Here is an 11,321-nt window from a genome sequence, read left to right on the forward strand (position 1 = left end):
TTATTGAAGTACTGAATACCGTTATTGGTGTGTTGTATAGGCCGCCTTCGGGTAACATGGCTGAGTTCTTGCAGTTCGTTGATACTGTACTGTCTAATACTGGATCCGCAAGCTCACCACTTATAATACTCGGAGACATAAATTTCGACACCGGTCCGCACAACCCTGAAGCGTGTGAGTTTCAAGAACGTCTCGACCACAATGCCTGTAACAATTTAATATTACTACAAACTCGAGTGACCAGTACCAGCGTGACATCTGCTGATTTATGTATTATGAATCTAGGTGGTAGTTCCGTTTCGGCTGAAGTTGGTTCATGTGATCTGAGCGACCATCTCCGTGTATTCTGTTTAGCACCAGTTACCAATGGTATTTTTATTATCCTCGAAGAAAATAATGTTTTTCGCAACATCGACAATGAAAGTCCAGTTACCTTCGCTCTATCATTCAGAATGAAAGTTGGCGTGAGATTTTCCAAAAACACAGCCCTGTAAGTGCCTATGAAAAATTCCTGGGCAAATTCGTATTTTGTTACAACAAAGAATTTCCTCCGCGACACTTTTGAACTTTATTACTTGTTCTTGGGGCTCTTTTTTGTGTCATAATTTAAATCTATTTGTGTGATAATTTTAATCTTACTAATCCAGCAGTCCTAACGCCTCTCATCGCGGTGTGCATCTGTCGAGCAAGGTCGGCTTGGTGGCATGCTAGACAGTCAACGTGCTCCAAGGAACTTCAAGCATTGTGTGGATGGTTGCTTCCTTCTGCCAGCCACTCTAGGCGTTGTTGCCGTCTTCTACGGTTGGAGTGGTATCACCAGACAAGTGTCTTGAGGTTCTACCTGAAGGTGCAATCTGGTGAGCGGGGGGATTGAGGCGAAAGCTTCGCGTACTGGTGCAAAACGGCGGATACTACAACGGAGTGGCTCTGGATCTTTCTACGGCCAACCATTCTGACAAGAAAAAAGGTCAACGCCCGTGAAAGAGAAGTTTTGGTGCTCGGCGAATGTCAAGTTCCTGAGTCTCATTTTCGTCTACTGTGGCTTGGTCCGAAGTTCTGCATGGATTCAGCCCTGAAGCCGGTGGAGAAGCTTCCCATGGCCACATCGGTCACACAAAGGGTCCTATTAGATCAGAACTCTCTTTGTCTTGTCGCGGCGGTGTCCAGGGATAACTCGAGGCAAGTAAATGGGCGCCCGTTGAATTCCCTGGTTGACTACTTTGTCGCTAATGACTTAAGGTTGTTAACGGCAGATAAAGAAGGATTGTTAAGTGCGAATGCACTTCTTAAGCGAGCCTGAATCGTCCGCCGCCGTCGTTCGCATAGCAACAGCTGCGGGTGCGCGCGCTCCTCGTCTTCCTCCTCGTCTTCCCTAGCAACGGGGGGAGATGGGCGCGCGCTACTCTCCTCCTCCTCTCTCCGCTCAGTGACTGCGGGTGTTGGGCGCCTCCTCTCCACTTCGGGCGGGAGAGCTCTCGCTCGCTTAGCGGGCGCTCCGCATTCCGACGCGTGAGGGCGCTCGTGTAGCCCTCGCCGTAACGGCTGGCGCTACTCTCCTCCTCTTCTCTCCGCTCAGTGACTGCGGGTGTTGGGCGCCTCCTCTCCACTCCAAGATTACGATATCCACCGTAATCGCGCAATCAACAACCATGCATTCGCACTTACACACTCTCCCCCTCGGGGAAGTGCGAGGGAATTTTTTTGTCGTCCTTCCTGGTGGTACATTTGGTGTTAAGGCGCTTGCTGCTATTGATAAGAATTTAAAACAGTCCCCACTGAAACCTTCCAGATGAAGAAACAGTGCGTTGCGCTACCAAATGAATTAAATTTGGATGCCCTAAGCACTCGTGTTTGTGGGACAAAAAGGACACTCTGGAGGCTTTCTTTTCGGCCAAGACCCATAAACAAGATGTCCCCTTCAGGGTGATAATTACGGAGCGGGGTACTTGGCAGGGCGCTATTTCTACGTTCCTACAACAGCAATTGCGTTTTGTGGACATCGAAGATCCTTTTCTTGTGACTGGCTCTGAGCAAGTGGTGGAATATTTGTCCGCTGAAAAACCTAGCGAATGCTCTGCGTATTGATGTGGTAGGCCTCTTTTACTCTATTCCCCATGGCAGTTTACACACTTGTTTTGCACAGTGTATTACGGATTAGAATGACGAAGAGAAGTTTGTTACAGTTGTGGTATGTCTGTTGGAAGCTTTCTGGAACTGTTGAACTTTTCTTTGAAGTTCACCCTAGTTTCTTGGGTAGAGAAGGTTTACACTCAAATATATGGTCAGCGCTCGTGTTGTTGTCTTGTGCCTTCTGTCCTTGTTTTTTGCTCGCTGTTTCGCCATTATAAAAGTACTCTTAATAAATAATACTGTAATTGACGCAGAAGAACGTGCAGGGGAAGTTAACAGAGATTTTTAAAATGTTGGTGTATATGCAGGTACCAATTCCAATACGCCCAGTATAAGAGGAGTTGAAAAACCATCCGAATTCATAATGGTTTTTCCAACAACCCCGCAGGAAATTGAACAAATAATCACAGGCTTAGATAACCATGAAGCCGCTGGTTACGATGAAATCAAGGTTTTGGCTGTTAAATACGTAGCAGACACACGTAGTCCCATTTTATCCGGTATAATAAAGAAGGTACTAGAATCTGCCGAATTTCCTGACAAATTAAAACTTTCTCGAGTTACCCCCGGTTATAAAGGATGTGTGGAAACCGATATCAATAACTAAAGAACCTATTTCTGTACTTCGAGCATTTTGAAAAATAAGTAGAGCGGGTTATAAACGAGAGAAGTACGAGTTTTTTCAGAAAGATTAAGGAATAACACCGTCGCACTACTGCTTCAAAAAAAAAATAATAAATTCGCGGAACTGGCCTTAATTACCAAACGGATAAAATTATTCACAACATTGAAAATAAATTATACACCATCGGAGTATTCCTAGATTTGAAAAAAAAGCCTTCGATACCGTACAGCATGACTTTTTTCTCAAGAAGCTTGAGTAATACGGTATACGAGGAGTAGCTCTAAAAATAATTAAAACGCATCTCAAACCGATACCAATATGTTGCTATCAGCAAAACATTAATTTCTGAATAGCTTATAGTTCAGCACGGGGTTCCCAAGGATCTAATAATGGGTCCATTACTGTTTCTTGCGTACGTAAATGAAATTACCGAAATACCAGGATCCCTAGAATTAATTATGTACGCCGACGACACCAATATTTTTTATGGCGGAAGCAAAGAAAAGCCTGGAAGAATACGTGAATGCTTACCTTATGGAACTGTCTCAATGGTTTAACCAAAATCGGTTAAGCTTGAATACAAATAAAACTAAGTATACCATCTTCAAAACAATGAGTAAACGGATACAACTAATGTTAAAATTGTATTTGACGGTAACATACTAGAAGACGTTACAGAACAAAATTTTTAGGTGTATGGTTTACCGATAACCTATCCTGGAATACACGCTTCAATAAACTGGAAACTGATCTATTTAAAGCCATTGGCTGCATGTATAAAATACACAGTGTTTTCCCGACCTGGTTAAAGCAAAACCCCTGTTCACTGTTTTGTTCCAAGCTGAGCGATGAAATTTTAGTATTGGGTACTACACCAGCTTGCAACTGTGATAGACTAATCATTTTGCAGAAAAAAGTATTACGCACACGCGAGATCCATCAGGGGGACAAACGGGAACTCCGACCTTAGCCTCTATTGAATAAACATAATATGCTGAAGGCGGACCAAATATACTACCTTGAACTTTGCAGTGGGATAAAAAATCTGGAATTTATAACAAACCACCGGACGGCGGCTCCAGGGGGTACAATATAAGTTACTCTAAGCACAGGCTGCCTGTAACACAAGCAAATTGCGGTAGGCCGACGTTACACTTAAAGACCCTTAGCACGTTGAACAGGGGTGATATATACATTATTTTGATCAGTCTTTTCAAAGTTTCAATGGTGCATGCAGAAGGTTTATAGTTTACAGTGGTGTTGTGTATTATCCGGCATAGAACTGTGAAAATTGATTTGCTTGCAGTGTGTCTTGTGTATTCGCACAAATTGGCGCATTGTGACATGCTGTGTAAATTTTAAATGTATGCATCGGGTTGTTTTATTTTTTTTCATTTCTCTGTAACGCGTGCGTTTTTGTTACGTACTTGGAATGTAGTCTGTTTATTTGTGGGTGACATGGTATCGTTAGAGTTTTTTGAAAAGTATATTTTGAGCTCTATTCAACGTTATGTCAAATATTTGAATGTTCTATTCTAAGCACTATGTGTCGCGTGTCTTTTGTTGCGTGCTTGATAATACGATTTATGCATTTCGCACCTTCTACACTGAACTGTACGTGGGCAGAGGCTTTTTCAGGCATTCCGCCTATATCTCGCCCCTGACCCCCCCCCTCACGGATATCACCCATGGTAACAATTATGAATACAGAGAACTTGACAAATTTTCGGGTTCGTTGAAAAGACGTTTAACAAAAGTAGTAGGTCCAACTTCGCGCGAAGTTTAATATTTTTCAGCGGAAACCAGCATGATTGAACGCAAGTGGAGCCCCAAAACACAGGGATGGCGCTCGTGTACGAACTGGAGTTCCTAGATCAAGAAGGAAATTTATATATGCAGAAAAAAAAGCCAAAGGACGAAATAACAGCCACAGGAGAATCAAGAATTTTACTGATAAGCAATCTTCTTCGGGTGGTGAACGGCAGTTGCTTGGCTGATACATCTGCGCACCAGAAAAGTCGGCACTCCTTGATCTCAGTAGTCGGACGGCTCAACGAAAGAAGCGGAGCATTCCGGATCCGGAAATTCACATAGCAGGAAAACCAGTCCCAAAGGTATCCCATCTGTGGATTTTGAGACTTACAATCCCCCAAAATGGATCAGGCCTCCACACCATAGCCCCACTAAAAAGGACGCTCAGTCAATTGACACCCGCCGCGGTGGCTCAGTGGCTAAGGCGTTGCGCTGCTGAGCACGAGGTCGCGGGTTCGATTCCCGGCCGCGGCGGCCGCTTTTCTGATGGAGGCGAAAAGCAAAAACGCCCGTGTGTACGAGATTTCGGCGCACGTTAAAGATCCCCAGGTGGTCAAAATTAATCCGGAGCCCTCCACTACTGCGCGCCTCATCGCCTGCGTTGCGTCGGCGCGTTAAACCCTACAATCAATCAATCAATCAGTCAATTGACTCACTTAATACACCGCGTATCAAATCGCCGATTTGGATTGCAAGAGTCGGACACCTTGCGCATGGTGCAGGCAATACTAGTCAGCCGGATGGCGTACGGTGCGCCGTACTTGGCTCTCAAAAAGAATGAGAAGGCAAGATTGAATATCTTTACCCGCCAAGCATATAAGACCGCCATAGGATTGCCCTGCAAGACATCGACAAAGAAATTGCTTCAACTTGGATTACACAATACCTGGGAAGAGATAGAGGAAGCCCATCATACCTCTCAAATAGAACGCCTCAAATTAACGCCAACAGGACGTGCGACCTTAAGAAGATTGCACTATAAAACGCCGCCAATACAAGACCACAAGGTTAGGATTCCCCTACTTATTCGACAGAACATCAGGGTAAGGCCACTACCACGCCACATGCACCCAATTTACAATCAAGCTCGCAGAATCGCACGAGCCAGGGCCATGGACATAAAGTATGGGCGAAATCCAACCACAAGGTACACTGACGCGTCTCCTTATCTGCAGCGACCAGCGCACGCGGTATGCGTCACCAATTCAACAGGGCAAGAAGTGACCTGCCTCACCGTCCGTACAACGCAGACGGAAAGCGCAGAGGAAGTGGCTATTGCTCTGGCCGCAACGACTAGCGAGGACGCAATCACAGTGCTTACGGATTCGCAAGCAGCGTGCCGCAGCTATCTACAGGGACGCATCTCCAAAACAGCCCTCCGCATCCTCGAAACCAAGGGTCAGCTACCTGAAATAGAAATCGTCTGGGTACCCGGACACACATCCCTCGCTGGTAATGAGGCGGCCCATGCCGCTGCCCGCGCGCACGTACACCGGGCCATTATCTACGAGGGACAAACATCGCCTGCCGCTCCCAAAACAGAACCTCTTGTCAAATATGGAGACATTCCGGCCCACTATCGCCAAGGCAGAACATTATTCCCGGCTCCACATCCCCAGTTATCGAGACAAGAAGCCACCAGCCTGAGAAGGATACAAACGAACTCCTATCCCCATCGCACCCTCCTTCACGCGATCTACCCCACCATATACCCGGCCACCTGCAATTTCTGTCCCTTGCCGGGCACGCTTTACCACTAAGTATGGGAGTGCGGACAAACCCCAGGCCTACCCCCCAACCCTTCCCCCTCTTACGAGCAGTGGGTGGCCTGCCTGAAAAGTCCAGACCCTGGGACCCAGCGTATACTGGTGAAGAGGGCCTGGACTGCCAGCCAAGCCCAGGGCATCCCGGACTAGGGACGCCCCCCACCGGGCGGGTGCCCTAACAGCAGCACCAGCGCTCGTGGAATAAACATTTATTCCTCCTCCTCCTGTATTTATCGACTGTTTAATTTAGTTTAATTAAATTGACCATTTAATTTCTTATGTGTGTTTGAATGAAATGTCAGTAGCATAAAATTGTTGCCTGCGGCCGCACTTGAGGCATTGTGAATTGGGACATTTCCACAACCGATGATGATCTCGCAAGTACATATTATTACAAGGCCCAATTTGGCAGCCTATGTTCAGTCACATTGAAGATGATGCGATAAACCACACCTGATGCGCACGTAACATAACAGTTGGCCTGCTTGATTCCCTGGATTGCCACTTTCTTATTAAACCCGCGCTTCAGCTTTTTATCTACTCTTGTACGGACCCAGCGCAATTTTTGTGGCCCCCTATGGCAGTTCTCATCCCAAAGCGCGAACCGAGTTCCTTAAACGGGTCCGCTATTCTATGAAGATATTTAATGAAAGCAAGTCCCTTTCGGTCTTGGGATTCATCTGCTACGTCTAGGCTTTTAGTTCTCGACCAGATGATTCGACAAAGTTTTTCACAAGTCTAGGATGAATGGCCTTCTGGAAATACACCCTGCCGTAACTTATGGATTTTCCTATGAAAGCTCGTTCTTCTCAGAGGAATACGGGGCTTCGCAACCCCTGAACAAAAACACAAGCAGGCAATGGTATTCTAAACCTGCTTTGTGTGACGAGAGGAGTAGTTCAGTAAACGGGGAGCTAAGCAGCTCCTGAAGCTCTCATAATGTTTGGTTATCCCGAACCTGTGTTTTTCATGACAGTTACATTTTCCCGCCACACTACGTATCTGGACGAGTCGATAACATTCACAAAGTGTGGGAGTACCGATGTAACACTGCATGATTCAAAAATTATTTTGACCCCAAAACAGTTTTCCAGTTCAATCGTTTGCCTTCAGCCATTGTTGCTGCTGTCGGTAGTGCTTCGTGTTTTCCTTTCTTAGAGTAAGCTGAAGTGGTAAATTGATAACGAGTTTTTTGTGTTTAGGTGCTGCCTAAAAGACCAATGCGTGATTTTTTTTAACCTGTCAACCTCAGTTTCTTGTTCTGTTTCTGTAATCTCACTTCCGTCAACAGTTTGTCAACCTGAAAATCTGAGTTCCTTGATGTATTGAGTACACATGATATTGTCTTCATTGACTTAATGCAACTTGTAGCAATTCGAGTTGGCGGTTCCTTTGTCTTTCCCCACTGTAATGCCAGATTTGTACCGGGGGTATAAATAAAAATAAAAAAGGCCCATACATTAGCAGGCGTTGTTTCTAGCAAACTTCGAAGACAAATTTTAACACTGAATGCAATCATTCTTTAATGTCTCGACCGTATACGTGACACAAATTCTCTTTCCTTGAGAATTATTACGATGTTCACGTTGAAGTTATGGTACAGTCCTTATCCGTGACACATAATGACTCGTCCACAAAAGTGTTAAAATTTGTTCCCCATGTTGTTTCGTTTCTTTTATAGAGTGGGAACAAATTCTTCCAGAGAGGTATCACGTAATATTGGGGGCGCTCTGCAGCCGATACAAATGCCCCAGATTTGCGCATGGACATGATAGATTGATTGTAGGGTTTAACGCGCCGACGCAACGCAGGCAATGAGGCGCGCCATAGTGTAGAGCTCCGGATTAATGTTGACCACCTGGGGATATTTAACGTGCGCCGAAATCTCGTACACACGGGCGTTTTTGCTTTTCGCCTGCACCAGGAAAGCGGCCGCCGCGGCCGGGAATCGAACCCGCCACCTCGTGTTCAGCCTTAGCGATTGAGCCACCGCGGTGGGTGAGCATGGACATCGCTATCGCTAGACAGCCTATACTCTAACGACATCATTTCTAATATGAGCCTCGACCTGGTTTACACCTGAAAATTTTAAAATAAAAACCTGCACTAGATGAACGTTCGAAGGTATACAGTGCTAATTTTTGGCATGCTAACTAAAGAAGTATCAGTTACGCGAGTAGCAAAGTAGCTTCCCTCTAAATGGCTTCTTTCCTTCGTGATGTCAAGTAGCTGTGCGCAGCTGACTCTAGGCTTACATTGCTATTTGAGGTATCACTTCGTCAGCCGGCAATCTACTCACGGATTTCAGTAAGATAATTTTGATTTTGCTAGGCACGTTTAATCATCAGCCTTGCAAGTACCTGAAGTTAAGGCTACACGTAGTGCTTACACGGACGATTGGCCGATACGCTCACTAACTGTAACAAAGAGAAGAAAAAGACGCAGAAGTGAAAAGTTGGCGCCCGTTCTAAAAGTAAACCTGATTTCAGTACAACTGCGCCGAACTTCTCACGCTGGCCCCTCTCTAACGATCAAGCGCAGCAGTCATCAGCGATCCATGGCGCCATGGTGCCGATACCTAATATCAGCATATTCGCTCGACAATGAAACATACGTTGAGTTCCCCCAAAAATTGGAAGCCCCGCTTTTTGGGCAAAATAAGGTTGTTACTGCTGCTTCTGCTGGTACTACTACTACTACTACTACTACTACTACTACTACTACTACTACTACTACTACTACTACTGCTACTACTACTACTACTACTGCTACCACCACCACCACCACCACCACCACCACTACTACTACTACTACTACTACTACTACTACTACTTACTACCTAACTAGTGCTTGGGCGTCCCCATTTTTTTTTGAAACTTTGCAGTCGTACAAAAACTCACCAAATGCTCTGGGCTGTTTTGAGATTTTTTTACTTTTTGCCAGTAATAGAGCCCACATAAGGGCACAAGATTTCGGCCGTTCATTACACACATGTAAGAAAACTCAGCCTGTTTGAATGGCTAGACAGTGTAAAAGTTGTTCCAATGTTCAGAAGTTATCGACAACGCCCTCTTATAGACTTCATTGCGTGCTCTAGGGTAACGTGAATACACTCTGATTTAGCGCAGTCCATCTTGTTTCAAGAGTCAGTTTTCGATGTCACCAGTTAGATTTCCAGGCAGTATGTAAGGAGCAGTCAAGATGCCTCGCTGCAGATTAGTCTACTTCACAAAAAAATGGCTGTGTTAGTGAACAAGCGTCTGAAATCAAGCAACCGTATATAGTAGAATTTTCTGCGTCTGGCGTTCTTACCACTATTCTGTACTCAATGCAGGTAGTTATTCTGAGTCGGGTCGTTTCTGAAACTAATTTTTTACGTGACGTAATTGGTTGAAACCGACCAAATTTGTAATACCGAGCCTGATTTATGTTTCTCTAACGTGTTGTCTGCAATAGACTGACAGTAAACTAGTTGTGTACCTTTCAAGCATGGTTCATTTATTTTGTGTACTTAAAGTATAAAAATCACCGGCCATTGCAGTCTTTGAAGGTGGTTGAGCGTGGAAGGTGCTTGGTGGTTGATCGGGCTGTTACGTTCTATTTATAATAATCAGGAGCACGTTGCGTCATCGGCTACGTCATGAATACACAATTACAAATAACTCTCATGCTAGCGGCGATGTGCACTTTCTTTTATTGTTGGCTTTTAAACTATCACTTGGTTCTTTCGCTTTCACTTTTTACGGGAATTTTCCCGCTCCGACGTGACGTCAGTAGGGATAATTGGCTTCTAGTGTCGGCGCTCTCACGTTTACTTGTGAGGGAAGATTCTTCTCCGAAGAAGGTCTATAATACACCTGGGCTGTGAAGTGATTACACAACCTCTACTATAAAGTACCCTCTACTATAAATACCCTCTATATAAAGTGTGTAATAGCGAGCGCTGGGATCGAACGACATCTGACAGTTCAAACTTCCCGATAAATCAAGGAAACCTTTAGGTCCCTTCAGATCTTATATTAATTGGAATGTTCAGTAGTTTTGCACAGAACACGGCCGACAAAATGTAACATGGGGGGTCGCTCCGCAAGGAGTTCGTGCAGCGTTCTGAATATCTGCGGCTTTATTTTTTGAGTCGCAATTCGTGATGTCACAGCAACAGCTGGCCATTCTATAGCAGACAACATGTTATTGTAAAGTAGAGCATGAAATGTTCTAGCTTCTATGAAACACCAAGAATAAATCGCACTATCACAATAGATTTTGGCAGGCAGAGCCTATGTCACAACATTTCAGCTGTTCCAGTTCTCGCAAAACACACTTTGTATGCAGGTGTACATGAATGTTACGAACGTAACATGTCCAGTGTCAAGGCTTTATGGAAACCCAGATTCAGGAAGGTGGTTTTGCACGGAAAATGAAGCAGCTTAAAGTGTTAATAAAATTTGCTATCGTTCTATCAACCTATGCCAGTGCTACTAAAAGTTCCCTCAGACAGTTTTTTGTCTGTATTTTTTCTAAGAGTTTGTTCTTGTACGCCTGAAAACAAAATAAATAATCGTTCAAAGTTATTATGCATTATTTTCAATACAAGCACACTCCTGCTTAGGAATACTCAGTCACTTACCTTCCAAGCATCCAGGACTTCGTCGGACAAACGCTTATGATTTCTCACAAATAAGATGAAGCCAAGTCTAAGCAATATGCTCGGCAGTGTTGCCATGCTGTTCAAACCAGGCTGCAGAACCCATTGTGGGGCTGTACCGAAGCATACTTGCGGCTAGACAATAACACAGATTGAAAGAGGTCGAGCCTCCTTCCTCCTTGTGTTATTTAGTTTTGCATTGTTGCTTTGCATTATTTGCATCTATACCTTTTCTGTGGTCACAAATCTTTGAAATGTAAGGCAGTCAGAGCGAACAAACAGCCTTATCACAAAGCATAAACTGCATAAAATGTCGAATGATGCTTTTCTTCTGCAGAAACAG

At 44.6% G+C, this 11,321-nt stretch overlaps 1 long non-coding RNA gene across 1 annotated transcript in view; it reads right to left on the reverse strand.

Moving 5' to 3' along the window:
- The window catches only part of LOC144177987 (uncharacterized), a 30,621-nt gene extending 19,520 nt beyond the window's left edge, over window positions 1–11,101 (reverse strand). Inside the window, exon 1 of the long non-coding RNA XR_013323903.1 lies at window positions 10,961–11,101. This is a non-coding gene — a long non-coding RNA (uncharacterized LOC144177987). The remainder of the gene's footprint in view (window positions 1–10,960) is intronic.
- Between the last annotated feature and the right edge of the window lie 220 nt (window positions 11,102–11,321).

Source organism: Haemaphysalis longicornis, unplaced genomic scaffold, assembly GCF_048455015.1.
Source record: "Haemaphysalis longicornis isolate Haplotype H1 unplaced genomic scaffold, Haemaphysalis longicornis Haplotype H1 scaffold_37, whole genome shotgun sequence".
Taxonomy (NCBI): domain Eukaryota; kingdom Metazoa; phylum Arthropoda; class Arachnida; order Ixodida; family Ixodidae; genus Haemaphysalis; species Haemaphysalis longicornis.